Here is a 16,033-nt window from a genome sequence, read left to right on the forward strand (position 1 = left end):
GTAACCTTGCTCTGTAAGTTAAGTATATCTTAGTTTAACCAGACCACTGAGCTGATTAACAGCTCTCCTAGGGCTGGCCCGAAGGATTAGACTTATTTTTCGTGGCTAAGAACCAACTGGTTACCTAGCAACGGGACCTACAGCTTATTGTGGAATCCGAACCACATTGTGAAGAGAAATGAATTTCTATCACCAGAAATAAATTCCTCTAATTCTTCATTGGCCGGTCGGGGAGTCGAACGCTGGGCCAACAGCGTGCTAGCCGAGAGCTCTACCCACCCCTCCAATGAAGAACTACCTTGCTCTGTAATCCGGCCTCGAAGCTTGTAGTATTGTCTAACTAGAGGGCCACACTTGTTCCTTTCACGGACTGGACGCGGAGCGACGAATGGGTTCTCAAAACCTAGTTTGCCTCTGTCGACCTAAGTAATGAATTATATACCGAGATGTTAGACGACAGTTGAGGGTTGCAAAATGTAAAGCACCAAAAACCTCCCCGGGTAAAGAATTCCATTAAGTTAGCAAGCTATATTTTGTATTCTCTTGCATCTTGAATGTTAACGAGAAAGTAAGACTCCAGCAGCGATTGTAAATTAATTCCAGCTTTCACCTGATAGTTCACCTGTTGACTTCGTATTCTAGTTCATCCATATAATCCACTCCACCTGTCAACCATCATCGTTTCAACAGTTCCCTCGCTCCCCGCTCGATGCTGTAAATCAGCGTTGCTGGTTGTCATGGCAACATCTCAGCGATGAGGACGCTTCTCGACTGGCTGCGCTGGCCTTGTGCCTTCCCCTCGTTTGTGCAGCCGTACCTCCTCGCTCGTCGCCTCCACCCCTCGATTCGATTGCTCCTCTCGGATGAGATCATCCTGAATGTGAGCGTCTGTGCGCGAGAGAAAGTCGTACAAAATGGCCCAGGTTGTAGTCGGCATGTGAGGTTTTGCATGGCGGTCGAGCAGCGTCGAATTAAGAGGTTTTCTTGCGATGGGTGGTTCGAATTTCAGTCTTTTATCCTTTTCGACGGTTCGAATAGGAACAGGTGACACTTTATTGTTCAGGCAATACTGTTAGTAATTGTTTTCATTGAATACTAATAAGTAATTCGCTTTTTACTTGATTTAGTTAAGAATACTTGTCTTAACTGATTGCATCAAAAACTGATGGTAAGTTTTTTGTTTTTACGAGCTTTTGTCTTGAGAAGTACATCTTCAAATTCTGCTGGCTTAAACAATGTCATATAGGCTATGTATCAGTGTGCACAATTGTGAGCTTGACTAAAGATGAAAATGATCAGACGTGACATTATGCATGGTTATATTGGCCCAGGTATGTAAGTATAATTGTTCTTAATCTTTGTACATTATAGTTACTATTACATTATAGTTACTATTGAGTAATTTACCCTAACATAAGCCGGTGAGTCGTCAGTGAAACTGCAAATGGTGTCTTTTTATCACAGGAATATGTTATATATTATATATATATATATATATATATATATATATATATATATATATATATATATATATATATATATATATATATATGTGTGTGTATGTGTGTGTGTGTGTGTGTGTGTGTGTGTGTGTGTGTGTGTGTGTGTGTGAATCAAGAGTAATGTTTAAGTAAATACACTGGTCTTAGTATATATTTTTGAAAGTCTGGACTTCTGTTCTCTTTTTTCATTCTTACAAGTTGGAATCTAAAAGTGGCTTTGTCTTATTATCAGACTAATTTTTAAGTAGACTGTCTTTTTTTTATTTTCAATTGTGAGGGTACTCCTGAAAAGAAAAATGAAGTTAGGAATGTGGAGTGGCTGCATAATTTTTTATTATTGCATATGAGTGATCCTCATGCTACTTAAAACAAATTTTACGAGAAATGGGCTTTGAATTTATGTTATCCAAATAATAATTTGGGTTTAGTTTCTTTGAATAAATAGAGTATTTTGATTTTTGAAATACACTAAATATTTTGATTTTTTAAGTACGCAAAATATTTCGAATTTTGAAATATGAGAGAGAGAGAGAGAGAGAGAGAGAGAGAGAGAGAGAGAGAGAGAGAGAGAGAGAGAGAGAAGGTGGGGGGAAACACCGCAGAGAGAGAAAACGTGGGGCTACATAGACGCCGGAATGAGAGAAAGATTGAGAAGTTGGGCTACATAAACCGCCGGCAAGATAGAGAGAGAAGTGGGGATATATAGACCGCGGAGTGAGAAGTGTGGGCTACATATATAGACGGCACAGCAAGCAAGAAAGTTGGGGGCTACATAGACTAACATAGACCGCCGAAATCAGCGAGTCGGGGGATTGGGGGAAGGTGAAGACACTTCATAGACTGCAATGAAAAAATTCCTGAAAATGTTAAACTTCAGTGAATATAAGAAAGATGGCAGTTTTCCAACTAACAGACATGTGCAAGTATCTGCAGATACGACACGAGTATGAGATTAAAAACAAAAAATGCAAGTGTGTGTGAGAGAGAGAGTGAGAGAGAGAGAGAGAGAGAGAGAGAATAATGGAATATGTTACACTAAATGGATTAGTTTTCATTGTCTCCCTCCCACCTCTCCTTCCTTTCTTCCTTCCTTCCATCCTTGTGCCATTCAATTCCCGTAATTGAGAAGACGTCGTCCAACCGAAGAGCGATCACTTGAGCAGGAGGTTTTTAATGCAGTGGTTATAGTCTTCTCCCGTGTCTTCTTTTTTTATTCGTTCTGTTTTTGCTGAAAACCTCTTTTTTTTCCCGTTTTTCATTGGATTCGTCCCATTTTTATTCATCATTGTTTGTGTTATTCTTATGTTTTTAATGTTCTGTTTCTATTGGACTCTTCCTATTTTTGTTCATACTGGTTTTACTGGACCCTTCCTTTTTTGATTCGTCCTGATTTTGGTTGGAAAATTTTTTGTTCTTCCTGTTTTATTCCTGTTTTTAAATTGTTCTGTTTTTGTTGTCAATTTTATTGAACTGTTTTTAATTCGGTATGTCAAATTAATGTTATTGTCTCTATTCATGACGAGATACGGTAAAAATAAAAAAGATAGATTGGCAAAGACTGGAAGTTTTATTCCCTTTGTATGGGTGAGGCGCAGTGTGTTGGGGGGCGGGGCGATTATACCATCATGCCGTCCAAAAGCCTGGACCGGAACCTTCAACAGACTCAAGGAGCTGATGTGATTGAGAGTGGGTCACAGTAAGGCCCTACAGCCACCATAGATATACGCAGCAGTGTCAGTTTTTGTCTGGCGGTATAGCCAGGTCATTGTGTATGGTTGTCGCCCCTTGCGCTCTTACTTTTTATCATCCGAGTAATCACATCTAGGTAAAACAGGTGTTGTACTAAACATCTGCGAGATATCAGCAGATGCGATGTTTCTTTAGTCAGCTTTCATACCTCACTGTTTTGTATTCATTGTTATGTAATGACTAAGATTGTTGGATGTGGTTTTTGCACAGTATTTCCTCGAGACTGCTCCTATTAATCACCTTGAAGGCTTCAGCATTGCTTGCACGATTCAGCTTAATGAATTATTTAAACTGCGTGAATCGTGACATGGCTTCACTTTTCGGGGTTTCTCATGAAATGAAGCGTGTCTTTTCTTTAATGCTGTTTCGAAGAACGTAAGTACTGTATAACTAAAGGACATGTCAGTACCTTCAATATTTACTTGTAGTCCGCTCAGTCCCCTGAAAATCGAAGTTTAGTGTTATTCTGTGTGCCTTTAAATATTGCTGCATTGGCAAGTAACAGGTGTGCAGATAATGATTAACAGCGTACTGATAATTATAAAGACCAGAAGCAAAATTAAATTTTGCAATAGTACGTATTTAACATTTTGGTGTTATGTAAGCCTGCGCTAACGTAACATACGAAGGGAGGAAGGCTTGGAGAAAAAAGGGTCCCTCATCCAGGGGTTAGGTTCTTCAGTGACCACCATCCAGGGGTGCTTTTCGCCCGAGCATTAACCCTCCATCCATCTTGACTAGACTTTGAACCTTCCTGCCATCCACTTCTGCCCCACGTTGCCAAACTTAACTGTTGTTGTTGCTTACGTTAGTAGCTGTTTATGAATGTTGTAGAGTGGCTGAATTCCAACAAAGTTACAGAAGTTTCAATATTTGGATCGTGCCTGATTTTTAGTTTAGAAGGAGGTATCCCGCCAGATAAAGATTCACCATGTATAAGTTTCGGTGATGAACTTGCGACGGTGAAGTTCTGACCTGACCTAAATATTTTCCTTTTTACATATCCGCTATTATATATGATATATACACATTTGTGTATGTGTGTGTGGGCAGCATGTAGATTAATAATGAGAGGCATGGCGCTACATCAGGAATATACAGTATTTTTATATACTGAAGCATGTAATACAGTGCGTTGCCGTTTCGCTGTCATCATAAAGGAAGTCAAATGCAAAAAGTAAACGTGAAAACTGATCGAGAAATGCTGACCACTACGTACTTCTTGTATTTTAACGTCGTTATATCCTGTAGTTTTCCCCTATTTTTAACTGTACTTCAGGATAGTCTGTCTGTGCGAAGAAGCCGCTTTGAGGCAGTTCATGGTGCTTTTGGCCCTTTCCTTATGATGTGTTCACATTTGGAATGATGATAATTATTACTGTACCTTTTGTACCCGATTTCAGGCAGGTGAAATGTAATTTACGATCAAGATTTCTCCTCATCTACTGATGAGAAACTATTTAAAATAAAAAAAAGGCTAAAAATGTATACACTGTGGCATGCAATAAGATAGCGATAAATTGGTTTCTGTAACCTGGCGCCGAACATCAGTAATGCGTTTGTTAGATTACTCGGATATTAACCTTTATCCTTATCATTGTAATAAATGGTCGTCTTATGATAGCTGAACTATTACGAACGTCGTTATCTGTATATATAAAAATGGTATGTATGTATGTGTGTGTGTGTGTGCCAGCATAACTCTGAAACGCATTGAGCAATTTCAACCAAAATGGTATACATATGACTTTTATCTGGGAAAGAATACTATAATTGTAGGGGGGGTAAGACAACACTGGCACCGAAGGGGGTGACATGTAAAAATAACCGAAAACGACAGATAGTAGTGTATAATCCATAGTTTTCGAGATCCCTGAGATGAATAATGACACTCCCGATGTCCTTCAAGTCCAAGTTTATCCCCGATAGGAAGGTGGGGTGAGAAGGGGAGAAAAATAAAATGACGAAAATTACATATTAGTGTCTAGGCCGTAGTTTTTGAGATCGCTGAGATTAGTGACACTCCCGATGCCCTTTAAGTTCAAATTCAGCCCGTAGGAAGTAGAGGATGTGAAGGGGTAAAATATAAAATGTCAAAAACGTTGGGCATTGTAATTGAAGCAACTATCTTAACAGGAAAGAGAGAGAGGGAGAGTTTATTGTTGCCATTCAAAGTTTTACCGGGCAGCGCCTGGTTGGTCAGGTAGTTTGAGAATAAAAAGCACGAAAATCAGGTGTCACAGGTTGTCGTTCCAATAAAAGTGATTTCGTTTGCTGAGGGGATTTATGACGCTTAATTGTTTCTGTTTTCGATCTTGCTCTCTTGAAATGAGTTTGTGCTGTGATTGGTTTAGTATACAGTATAAGTGTATATGTATATGTATATATATATATATATATATATATATATATATATATATATATATATATATATATATATATATATATATATATATATATATATAAATTGAAAGGCCCACAAAAACACTTTGCTCGATAACAGCATACATTTCGATTGACTGTACTTCAATCCTGGTGCATGGTTTTGTTTTGTTAATAGTGTTTTTATGGATCTCGTAAATTTAAAAGAACACTGTTAGAATAAAAAAAAAAAGCGCGCGTGCCTTGCGCGCTCAAACACACACACACACACACACACACACACACACACACACACACACACACACACACACACACACTAAGAGAGAGTACAATCGCGTTGACATACAAAAAAGATTCCTTTCCATATTTTATCTCCAAGCTTTTCCGTCCGCCATTTTTTGTTTAAAGAGAACACACTTATCGCCATTTACGTCGTTTTTTATGTGCTTTGTTATTCCACTTTTCCGATTGGCTGAGGATATATAAAAAAAAAAATAAAAGGGCCTGCGTTCCCTACTCTCCCATTGCCAGTTGGGCGTGCCTTGGTGTCCCCCCTGCCCTTTTAGTTGTTTTGAGTATGCATTGTTGGTTGTAAGTCATTAAGATTTTATTCCGTTGGTTTTAAACGTAACTGTAATTGAATTCTTATGTTAAACTATTTGCCGGGAATGCTGGAAATTGGCCGGAGGTGTCGAGTACCGGAGTCACGAAGGAAAAATATCCTAACTAGCAACTCATACTCCCCTTCATATATCCCCCATATAATCCTCGACCGGGCTGGATGGGGAGGAAAGGAGGAGAGACCTAGAGAAGTTTTAGGGGATACACCCACATACATTCACACACCCTCACATACGTACAAACGTACACCCAAACGTCATATGCACTGGGTGCGTATAGTCAGTAGACGATTTTTCGCCAATTCAAAGGGCAGGAGGACACGAATATCACAACTTTTACTCTGAAGTGGCGTTGGTTGCTGAATTTTTATTTATGACCGATAGTAGAAAAGAGTTCCTGGTTTCCTTTTGTTGGAATGATAAAGATTTCGTACCACCATTTCCACGTTTTTATGACTGGAAGCAGTTTTTCATCCGTAAATTACCTTTTCTGTGTAAGCCAGCTTGAAATTTATATAGAAAAGTATGTGTGTGTTCATTTTGATTTGCAGTACTAAAAATCCTTATTTAGATTTCTTAGAAGGTTGTGTTGTTTGTTTTTTTGTTTGTTGAAGGATGACTGAAGTTTATGAGAGAGAGAGAGAGAGAGAGAGAGAGAGAGAGAGAGAGAGAGAGAGAGAGAGAGAGAGAGAGTTGATATGAGAGTTGTAGTTATTTTTAAGGTATTGTAATTGTTTTCAACATAGGTTGATGAAGGTACAACCTTTAGAGAGAGAGAGAGAGAGAGAGAGAAAGAGATTGTAATTGAGAGAGAGAGACAAGAGAGAGAGAGAGAGACTTGATATGAGAGGTGTAGTTATTTTTAAGGTATTGTAATTGTTTTCAACATAGGTTGATGAAGGTACAACCTTCAGAGAGAGAGAGAGAGAGAGAGAGAGAGAGAGCTGCCCATTTTCATTCGAGTACTTCCATCATTCATACCAAGAGCGCCATTGCTCGGAGATGAAACAGACGTCGGCGTAGCAACTCGAATATCCCCTCGGTCCATTCCCCTCGTAAAATAAATACATGTAGAGGGACGCTCAGGCATTGAGGGGTCTCATGTAGTGAGATAGGATGGGAAGTTCCCCTTGCCAGGGATAAATGTCTCCTCCCCCGGTTATTCTTATGCCTCTCTGGCAGCGAGCGGTGACGTCATATCCCCATTATTTTAGACATTAGTGTTTTAATTAAATATTGGCACGTGAAAGCTCCAATCCTAACCAAAGGGCTGATGTTATACATACATACGTATGTATACTTGGTGTCTTGATGATGATAAATTTTAATTCGCATAAAAACACTATAGTGTTGATCATTGCACTATCATAGCTGTTCAGGATCTCTACCTTTGTAACCCACAGCAATGTAGTTTATTGGCTTGACGTAGAGTTTCGAATGTGTTCATAATGGTAATTACTTTGATTGGAACATTTGTACAAGTGGTTAATTAAGTTTAAAATATTAACTACTGTAATTATACGTGCACATATATATTATAGTCAAACTTTTTGTGAGGTTTTTAATATTTTATTCTTTTTCAGTGCCTTAGCAAGACCCGTATATGCAGTTTGGGCTGTGGGTGAATGGAATGACAGAATAGACGTGAAGGCAATTTATTATTATTATTATTTTATTATTATTATTATTATTATTATTATTAGTTGGCATTCAAGAGAAAAGATAATCGCCAGTCCAGGCGCATGTATATAGCATTCAGCACTGCTGTTACGAACTGCAAGAAATATTTAATGTTTTCATAGTTTATTATTAATACATTTTATGGTGTTCCCGTTCGGCCCAAATTTACGGCGATTCAGAAGAGGATTTAGACTAAACTTAGCAACCCCAGGAACATTTCGTAACATCTCAAAATTCGCTCCAGGATACCTTCGTTATGCATACTTATATAGGAGCCATCTGTGTAAGAGGCTGGGCCGCCAGGCTGGACGACGGCAAGTTTAAACTTTGGAGTTCATCACGCATAGGCTGGGGTTCGATTCATAATGGGTTTCATTTGGTAGGAATAATGTTAATATTGTCTGAGTCTTTTGCCGTTGTTAACAGTATTCACTGATTTGGGTGCCCTGGATGAAAATATTTGCCCCAAGATATTAAGACTCATAGATTTTCTGCAGTTCTCGTGGTCCAGTGGTATAGAGCCCCTGATTCAGTAAGGAAAGTTCTTAGATTCGACTCTGGAGGAAGCAATAGCACTTGACTTGTTGACTTGAGCAATGGATTTTGAAACTTATGCCTCGTCGGCCTAGCATAGCATGCACGCTTTTTTACAAGGCGCATCCTCAGTGCCTTTCGATGGTGTGAGATGGTAGTTTGTCGACTGAGAGTGTAGGTATATATATATACATATATATGTATGTGTGTGTACTGGAGTATATTTTTGCATTGTAGCAACATCCACTATCAGCAGTATTCTGAAATGTTAAAATAATTTTACAGTTTGCGCTTTCATCGAATCTGTATTTGAAGCTTGACGAGTAGTAAGCATTAATCAGTAAATTTTCGAGATTTTTCTAAATTTTCAGCACCACCTATTCCTTCAACAAAAGAACGGAAGATGTCGTCAGAATAGGATTTTTTTTCTGGTAAGTGAGCCGAGTGTTTGCCATTGTGGGGACGCAGTTTTTTCTAAGAGCATCTTTGTCAACGGATTTCTCTCTTTCCCTATCAAAGGGACACAATCTTTTAAGGATAAAATGAGTAATAAACGAGTTACACTAAACGTGACAAGTAGCCATCGGCAGTACAAGTGTTGAGCACAGATAGTATCCTCGATAATTAAAATATTACAGGTGTTAATCTTTGCTCTGAAACATGAGGGGCATATAGCATCCGGCAAGGTCTAGGCAGCCAGTTCGGTTCCCGGGATCGCGAGGACGGGAAATCTGTTGCTATGTTCATAGGGTAATTTGTCCTGGTATTAATCTAACAACCTCATCCTAAAGTCTTCTCATCGGAAACCGGAAAGTGAGCACCTTTTGGATCCATTGCTTTTAACCGGGTATGATATATATATATATATATATATATATATATATATATATATATATATATATATATATATATATATATATATATATATATATATATATATATTTATACATATATATATTTATACACATACATATATACATGTAAATACTATACATTATATATATTATATATATATATATATATATATATATATATATATATATATATATATATATATATATATATATATAAAATGTATGTATACACACACACACACTAGGAATGAAGTTGTTAGGTCGTACCCTTGCCCCCGCTGGTGGTGACGAAGTTTGCCAGCCGACAGCGGGTCTTATGGGCCGGATTTTTTTTTGTGGGTCTTGGAGTGTGACAATCTTATCCAAGATTCATATCAAGGTTAGATTCAATGTCGTTAAATTTCGCCAATCAAAAGAAAGACCGCTTATCGAACGTGCTGCTGTTGTCGACAGTAATGTCTTATTAATACTTTCGCCAAGGAGGATTCCCCGAGAAGTTGACTGGATTCAGATGAAATTTTTACGGAAAGATAGACATCGTGTCAGGCAAGAAGTGATTAGATTTTATGACAGAAATATCTTTTTGGAAAAAGGTTAGGGGTGGGAGGGATAGGAATTGTAACATTTGGGAGGAGAAGCCTTTTGGGGGCGCATTGCTAAACCTTGGCGGAGGTTTTCGTATTTTATTCATCAGCAAAGGAAGTAAAATTATTATAATATTGATATTAACAATTCTGATAGAATATAACAGTAAAAGGACAAAGGCAGAAAGGGCGCAGTAGTGTATATGAATGACGTAATAATGACATGGAAATTAATAGTTGTAAGTGTGAAATACCAATTCTTTTAGCAATGACGCAAGTCACGAATGTTTAGCGTAAGATACTTAATAACGTAAATTTTACGATTATAAAATTAGCAGCACAAACCTTTACAATACATAGGAATAAAAAAACGATAGTGTTTATCGAAACTTCGTTCAGTGGTAGATTTAGTAGCAGTCCATTTTGTCAAACTCTTTATTTTGAAGTTTTTAGAGTCGCCACAATTAGGTAATGTAGCATTGGGACTGAAGTTAATTGGAATTGTCTCATACAACCACTTTTAAATTCTATCTTAGAAAATAACTATATTCAATTTATCAACTTATTTAGGTATAGATATAGATGTAGCATGAAGGTATTGAGGCAAAACTGCGTCACAGTTTTGGGCAAATTGTTATCCCGGGAAACTGTGAAGGCATAACTGACCCAGTTATTTTCCCAATACTCGTCAAGTATTTTTGTAATTTAGATATGGTTACCGCCTGGGAGGACTTCGTGGCCAGTTCCTTATGTTAGAAATATCTTGTGTAAATCTAATTGATTTCGGCCCTTCAGTCACAGAGTGATGGGGAGTGAGAACAATAAAAAAAGAATAATATGGATGTTAATAACCTCACACTTTTTACAGTTACCTTGTTCTCTGTAGTTGAGGCAACGTTTATCAGTCTTAGATACGCCATTTATCGCGTGCTATAAGACATGAAGGTAATTGTAAAAATCTTTCGATATTTTTGTTATCTATTACTGTAGTCATTTAAAAAACTTGCCTTTGATATTTTCAATGCGATCGAATTGCTTCTGTAATACAAAGTTGTATAAGTGTAAATGGAATTGTCTCAAGGTTTTCCGCTATGAGTTGTTCGTCCTAAGGTGATACTTCAGTTATTTAAGCGTGAAAACCTGTCATTAATTGTGATTGAGTTATACATTTACAGAATGATTGTTTTACATAGATTAGCGAGCTGTTAATTTTGCAGTTTGTTTTTGTTTGTATTTTTAATGGTAAATTGGTTAAATGAATCTCTTTCTCCCTCCGTGATCTTGCTTGAAAGGTTTAATGTTATATGGCGTGTAGAACACTTGTTCGACGGTAAACAGGTGTTCAGTATATATGTTTCATGTGGTTAGAATTTTTCCATGACAATCTTATGAGCGGGAGTCGTTGACTCAGTTAACATGCACTAGGGGATCATTGATGAAGAAATTAAAAAGAGAAAACTTTACTGTTATAGGCTGGGCAAACGAATCTTATAATTTCATTATCGTGCCCTGGCAACCTACCGTTAAGAAATCGGACGCACGGTTAAGCTTTAGATTGTCAGAGTCCGATAAATACCAGTTTGTTTTTCAGTCGAAATTTGACTTCGTCCCTTCGTGAAAAATGGAAAAGCTCCAAAGAAGGAAATGGAGCGACTGTCATGCAAAGCCGAGAGTACTATAGAATTCCAGAGCCTGACGGCATTAAGGAAAAAGTAGTGATAACCGAGATCATCGTCTTGCAGGATTTTTTGTTTTATATTACTATTATTTTACATTGTATTATCATTAATCCCTAAATTGGATTTATAAATAGCGATTTGAATGTTCAAGTTTTGAGCCTTGCGTTAGTTCTTCTGTTATTGTCATTCTTTTCTTCACTGTTCCTGATTCACAGTAACGTGTAACCATTGCCTTTAATAATAATAATAATAATAATAATAATAATAATAATGACGGTGGTAGTATACCTCATTAGAAGATATAGATAACTGAAAACCTTATTTCCTCTTAGTTCATCACTGAAGAAGAACGCCCCTTGTTTTGAAGAAAAAAAATTTATTTTCATGTTACCATGTTCTGTAAACTCTTTCAGATGCAGAATAACGCCTGCAGCTATGATTATTAGAGAAAAAAAAATTCATTAGTCCACACCAGTGGGTCTCGAGTTGCGTGGTGATCCTTTGTCTCAAAAAGAAAGGTCTGTTGGAAGTGATAGCAACGAATGTTATATTTCTCTAGTTATTTAATTTTTTTTTATTGCAACGCAGAGTTCACCCCATGTAGCCTATAAGGGATGGAGGCTAGGTAAATCGAAAGCATGATGGGTGGAGACCATTTTAAATAAAGCATGATGATGGGTGTAGACCATTTAAAAAAAAACACGATGGATAGAGACCATTTTAAATAAACCACGATAGATAGAGACCATTTTAAATAAACTACGATGGATAGGGACCATTTTAAATAAAGCACGATAGATAGAGACCATTTTAAATAAACTACGGTGGATAGAGACCGTTTCAAATAAACCGCGATGGATGGAAACCATTTTAAATAAACCACGATGAAAAGAGAGCAATTTAAATAACCATGATGGATACAGACGATTATAAATAAACCATGATGGATAGAGACCATTCTAAATAAACCATGATGGATAGAGACGATTATAAATAAACCATGATGGATAGAGACCATTCTAAATAAACCATGATGGATAGAGACGATTTTAAATAAACCATGATGGATAGAGACCATTTTAAATAAACCATGATGGACAGAGACGATTTTAAATAAACCATGATGGATAGAGACCATTTTAAATAAACCATGATGGATAGAGACCATTTTAAATAAACCATGATGGATAGAAACCATTTTAAATGCGTAGAACCACGACAACTTAAAGAAAGCCATAAGGTGCGGAGAGCGTGTGAACCGAAGCTGCCCTTATGCGGCCAGAAAACAAAAGAGGAAGAAAAACTGCGACGAGAAGCATGTCACAGAAGTGTGTTTTTTCTGCCCAGCGCAGGCCACTTGCCTGCTTTATTACGCATGGGAGAATCGCATAAATGCTCACATAAATGTACTCGTAAAAGTTTATAGGCTTTATAATACCCACCAATAGAAGTGGACCCTGCGGACCTTTATTGTGGGGTGGTCATCTTAATTTAGGAGATGAAATGATTAGCCAACAACGAAGATTCTCAAATAGATAAGGTTTTTCATCGTAATGTGCACCCACTTGCATATATGCATAAAATCCTATTAGTGTGTATATGTAGAGGGGAAACGTATAGGGCGTGCGCTGGTATCGGGTTTGTAGGACCCTCGGTGTCTGGGTGAGAGGAAGGGGCCTTCATCGGGGGTATACTGGGATGTGAGCGTAGGTCATAAACAGCTGTAATGAGGGTCCTAAGCAATGGATTCGGCGTAGGCTTCTCCTTACCCCCTCCCTCCTGTCTTATTCCTCATTCCTATGTTTTTTTTTTTTTTTTGCTTCTCCAGGAAACTTTCTGTTTATATATTTTTAATGAGAAATAGAGGATTTAAATTTGTTATTCTCACATCAATTCTTCATTGTAATATATCATCCAGTAAAAATCGCCATCCGATGTCCGACTGATGGCAGTCAAAGCAACAAACAGGCGGCGCGGTCTTCCTAGCGGGGTTGGTGAGCGCGTGCTATAAATGGTTGTTTTTATGTGCGGCTAAAAACGGGGGTGAGAGGCGGGGGTGGTTGCCGATTACCCTGCTACTGTGGGACAGGGAAGAGGATAGTTGAGAGAGAGAGAGAGAGAGAGAGAGAGAGAGAGAGAGAGAGAGAGAGAGAATTCCCTTAAGATGGTTAGTTGCCGACTAGTCTTCGTCAACTTTTTCCATTTTGACTTCGCCGCCTTTTGTGTATTGCATTGATAACGGGGTGAAGGAAGAAATGCTTGTTGACAGAAGGGCGAATGCTGGTTAGGACAACGAAATGAAGAGAGACAAAATCAATTTGCGTACGTTGCTATAAATGCTAATGGCACAGCACTTGACTCGTAAATAAGCTATAAGCCAAGAATCGAAGTAAATTATTTCTCATTTAGTATACTGTAATTGTGAATGAGAGTCGTGTTAACAGTGAATATACGGTGCATATTCTGTACGTTTTATTATGCAGTTTTATTTAGTGAATTATCCAAGTATTCATATATTCCCTTATTTCTGTTTCCCTTTTTAAGGAGTCGGGGCCATGTTGGACACGTGGATTCCAGGTAGCAACTTTCCATATCACCCACCCAACCCTTAGTCGGGGTATAAAGCTGGGGACTGTTAGGGGAAAAGGGAGTCGTTTGGGGGCGGGAAGAGGTGGGGGAGGGGGGGAGGGGACCGGTGCGGGAGGAGGGTGTTAGCGCACGGGGCACATAATGGGAAAGACGGAGAGAAAAGAAGAAATGTGCGGGGCCACGGGGATAAGGGGGTCTCTGTCGTCATTTCCATGAGTGGTTAAGGGACGTAAGCCGCCCTATGTCGCGTCCCAAGGGTTTGGGTCGAGTTTGAGGAGGAGGGAGTGGTTACAGACCGGTCGGAGGAGCGAGTTGGGGTTGGGGGGCGGGATAGGCCTATGCGTATGTGCTATTGTGTTTCGTCGGATCAAATCGAGATAGTAAAACACATCTGTTCGTTAGGGAGATGAAGCTATTTCCGACAGCCACGCAAGCAACATTTCGTGGATGCTACGAAATGAAAAGAAATTTTCGCTACTCTATTTGAATTACACAATGAAAAGTGCTTTTAAATAAAACAAACCTTTTGTTAGTTTACGACCGTCAGTATCACTTTTTATAAATGTTCTCATGTACTTATATTGTGATTACTTGCATATATATATATATATATATATATATATATATATATATATATATATATATATATATATATATATATATATATATATGTGTGTGTGTGTGTGTGTGTGTGTGTGTGTGTGTGTGTATAATCTGAACATGGCGCATAGATTTATGCGCATTGTATACAGTGATTGAATTTATAAGATTAAGCAATGCGCACAAAATGGCGCGTATTATTTGAAAAGAAAAAGTCAGCTTTATTACACCGGAGAACATTTTGCTTTTACGCAGTTGACATGAAAGATTTTCAGTGGCGGTCCCCCTGACGTACCGTGAAAGGAAGGACTGAATTCTGACAGGTGTGAAATCGCAAAATAGATATAGATTTTACGTGTAATTTTTAATGTAGACTGTATATGCTCTTATCTTGTTCTCAGTCTTTTGATCAGTGTGTTACAAAAGTTCCGATATTGCAGTAATATTTTTAAAGATCTTTTAGGATTGATTGTGTGTCAGTTAGTTTTATACGTTTCAGAAGCAGCCGAAATGGATAATTCTTTGAGTAACAGATACTTTTCAGGCTGTAAACTGCGTCAGTTTTTTGCAATGAGAGTCATTTTTCGGTTGTGAGAATTATCTTTTATTTGATATATATTCTAAATACGGTGGATTTTTACGTGGGGATATACCAGCCTGGTATTGCGCTCTTCTTTCATTCTGTCCCTATAGAAAAAAGAAAGAAACAGCGAAATGAAGAAGTCTAGAGATTGACGCCATTTTCTTTTTGAGGACGCACGCGCACGGACGCCATTTTTTTTGACGGGGGTTCTAGGAAGAATCTTTTATGCCTTTTATGCCCAGAGGTAGCACGTGCCGGTTTGTGCCCGGTGTGCGAATGGAATAATGGGTGAGCCGGCCTCTGGCTTTTAAGAGGCACAAATGTTCCCACTAGACAGACTGTATGGGCGCGGATTTGCGTGCTTACGCGCGCACACACATACACACACATATATATACGCGCAAGTGTGTGTATTTGTCTGTATGTGTCCCAGGATGCTCCTGTCATTCTCAAATGTGAACAATATTACTATAATGTAGGAAAAAGTGAGCAGATGCATGGTATAGGAAGCCTTATGGTTAACAATTATTATATATATATATATACGCACCTACGCACAAGTGTGTGTATGTGTCTGTGTGTGTCCCAGGATGCTCCTGTCATTCTCACATGTGAACAATATTACTATAATGTAGGAAAAAGTGTGCAGATGCATGGTATAGGGAGCCTTATGGTTA

General features: G+C 38.2%; 1 protein-coding gene and 1 long non-coding RNA gene across 3 annotated transcripts in view; one reads left to right on the plus strand and one right to left on the minus strand.

The window, feature by feature from the left end:
* The window catches only part of LOC136838853 (uncharacterized), a 334,467-nt gene that overhangs the window by 32,832 nt on the left and 285,602 nt on the right, over positions 1-16,033 (plus strand). For both annotated transcript variants that reach the window (XR_010853142.1, XR_010853143.1), the window contains exon 2: positions 7,837-7,903. This is a non-coding gene — a long non-coding RNA (uncharacterized lncRNA). The remainder of the gene's footprint in view (positions 1-7,836; positions 7,904-16,033) is intronic.
* The window catches only part of hb (hunchback), a 38,511-nt gene that overhangs the window by 17,853 nt on the left and 4,625 nt on the right, over positions 1-16,033 (minus strand). The gene's annotated exons all lie outside the window — the stretch shown is intronic.

Source organism: Macrobrachium rosenbergii, chromosome 5 (assembly GCF_040412425.1).
Source record: "Macrobrachium rosenbergii isolate ZJJX-2024 chromosome 5, ASM4041242v1, whole genome shotgun sequence".
Classification (NCBI taxonomy): domain Eukaryota; kingdom Metazoa; phylum Arthropoda; class Malacostraca; order Decapoda; family Palaemonidae; genus Macrobrachium; species Macrobrachium rosenbergii.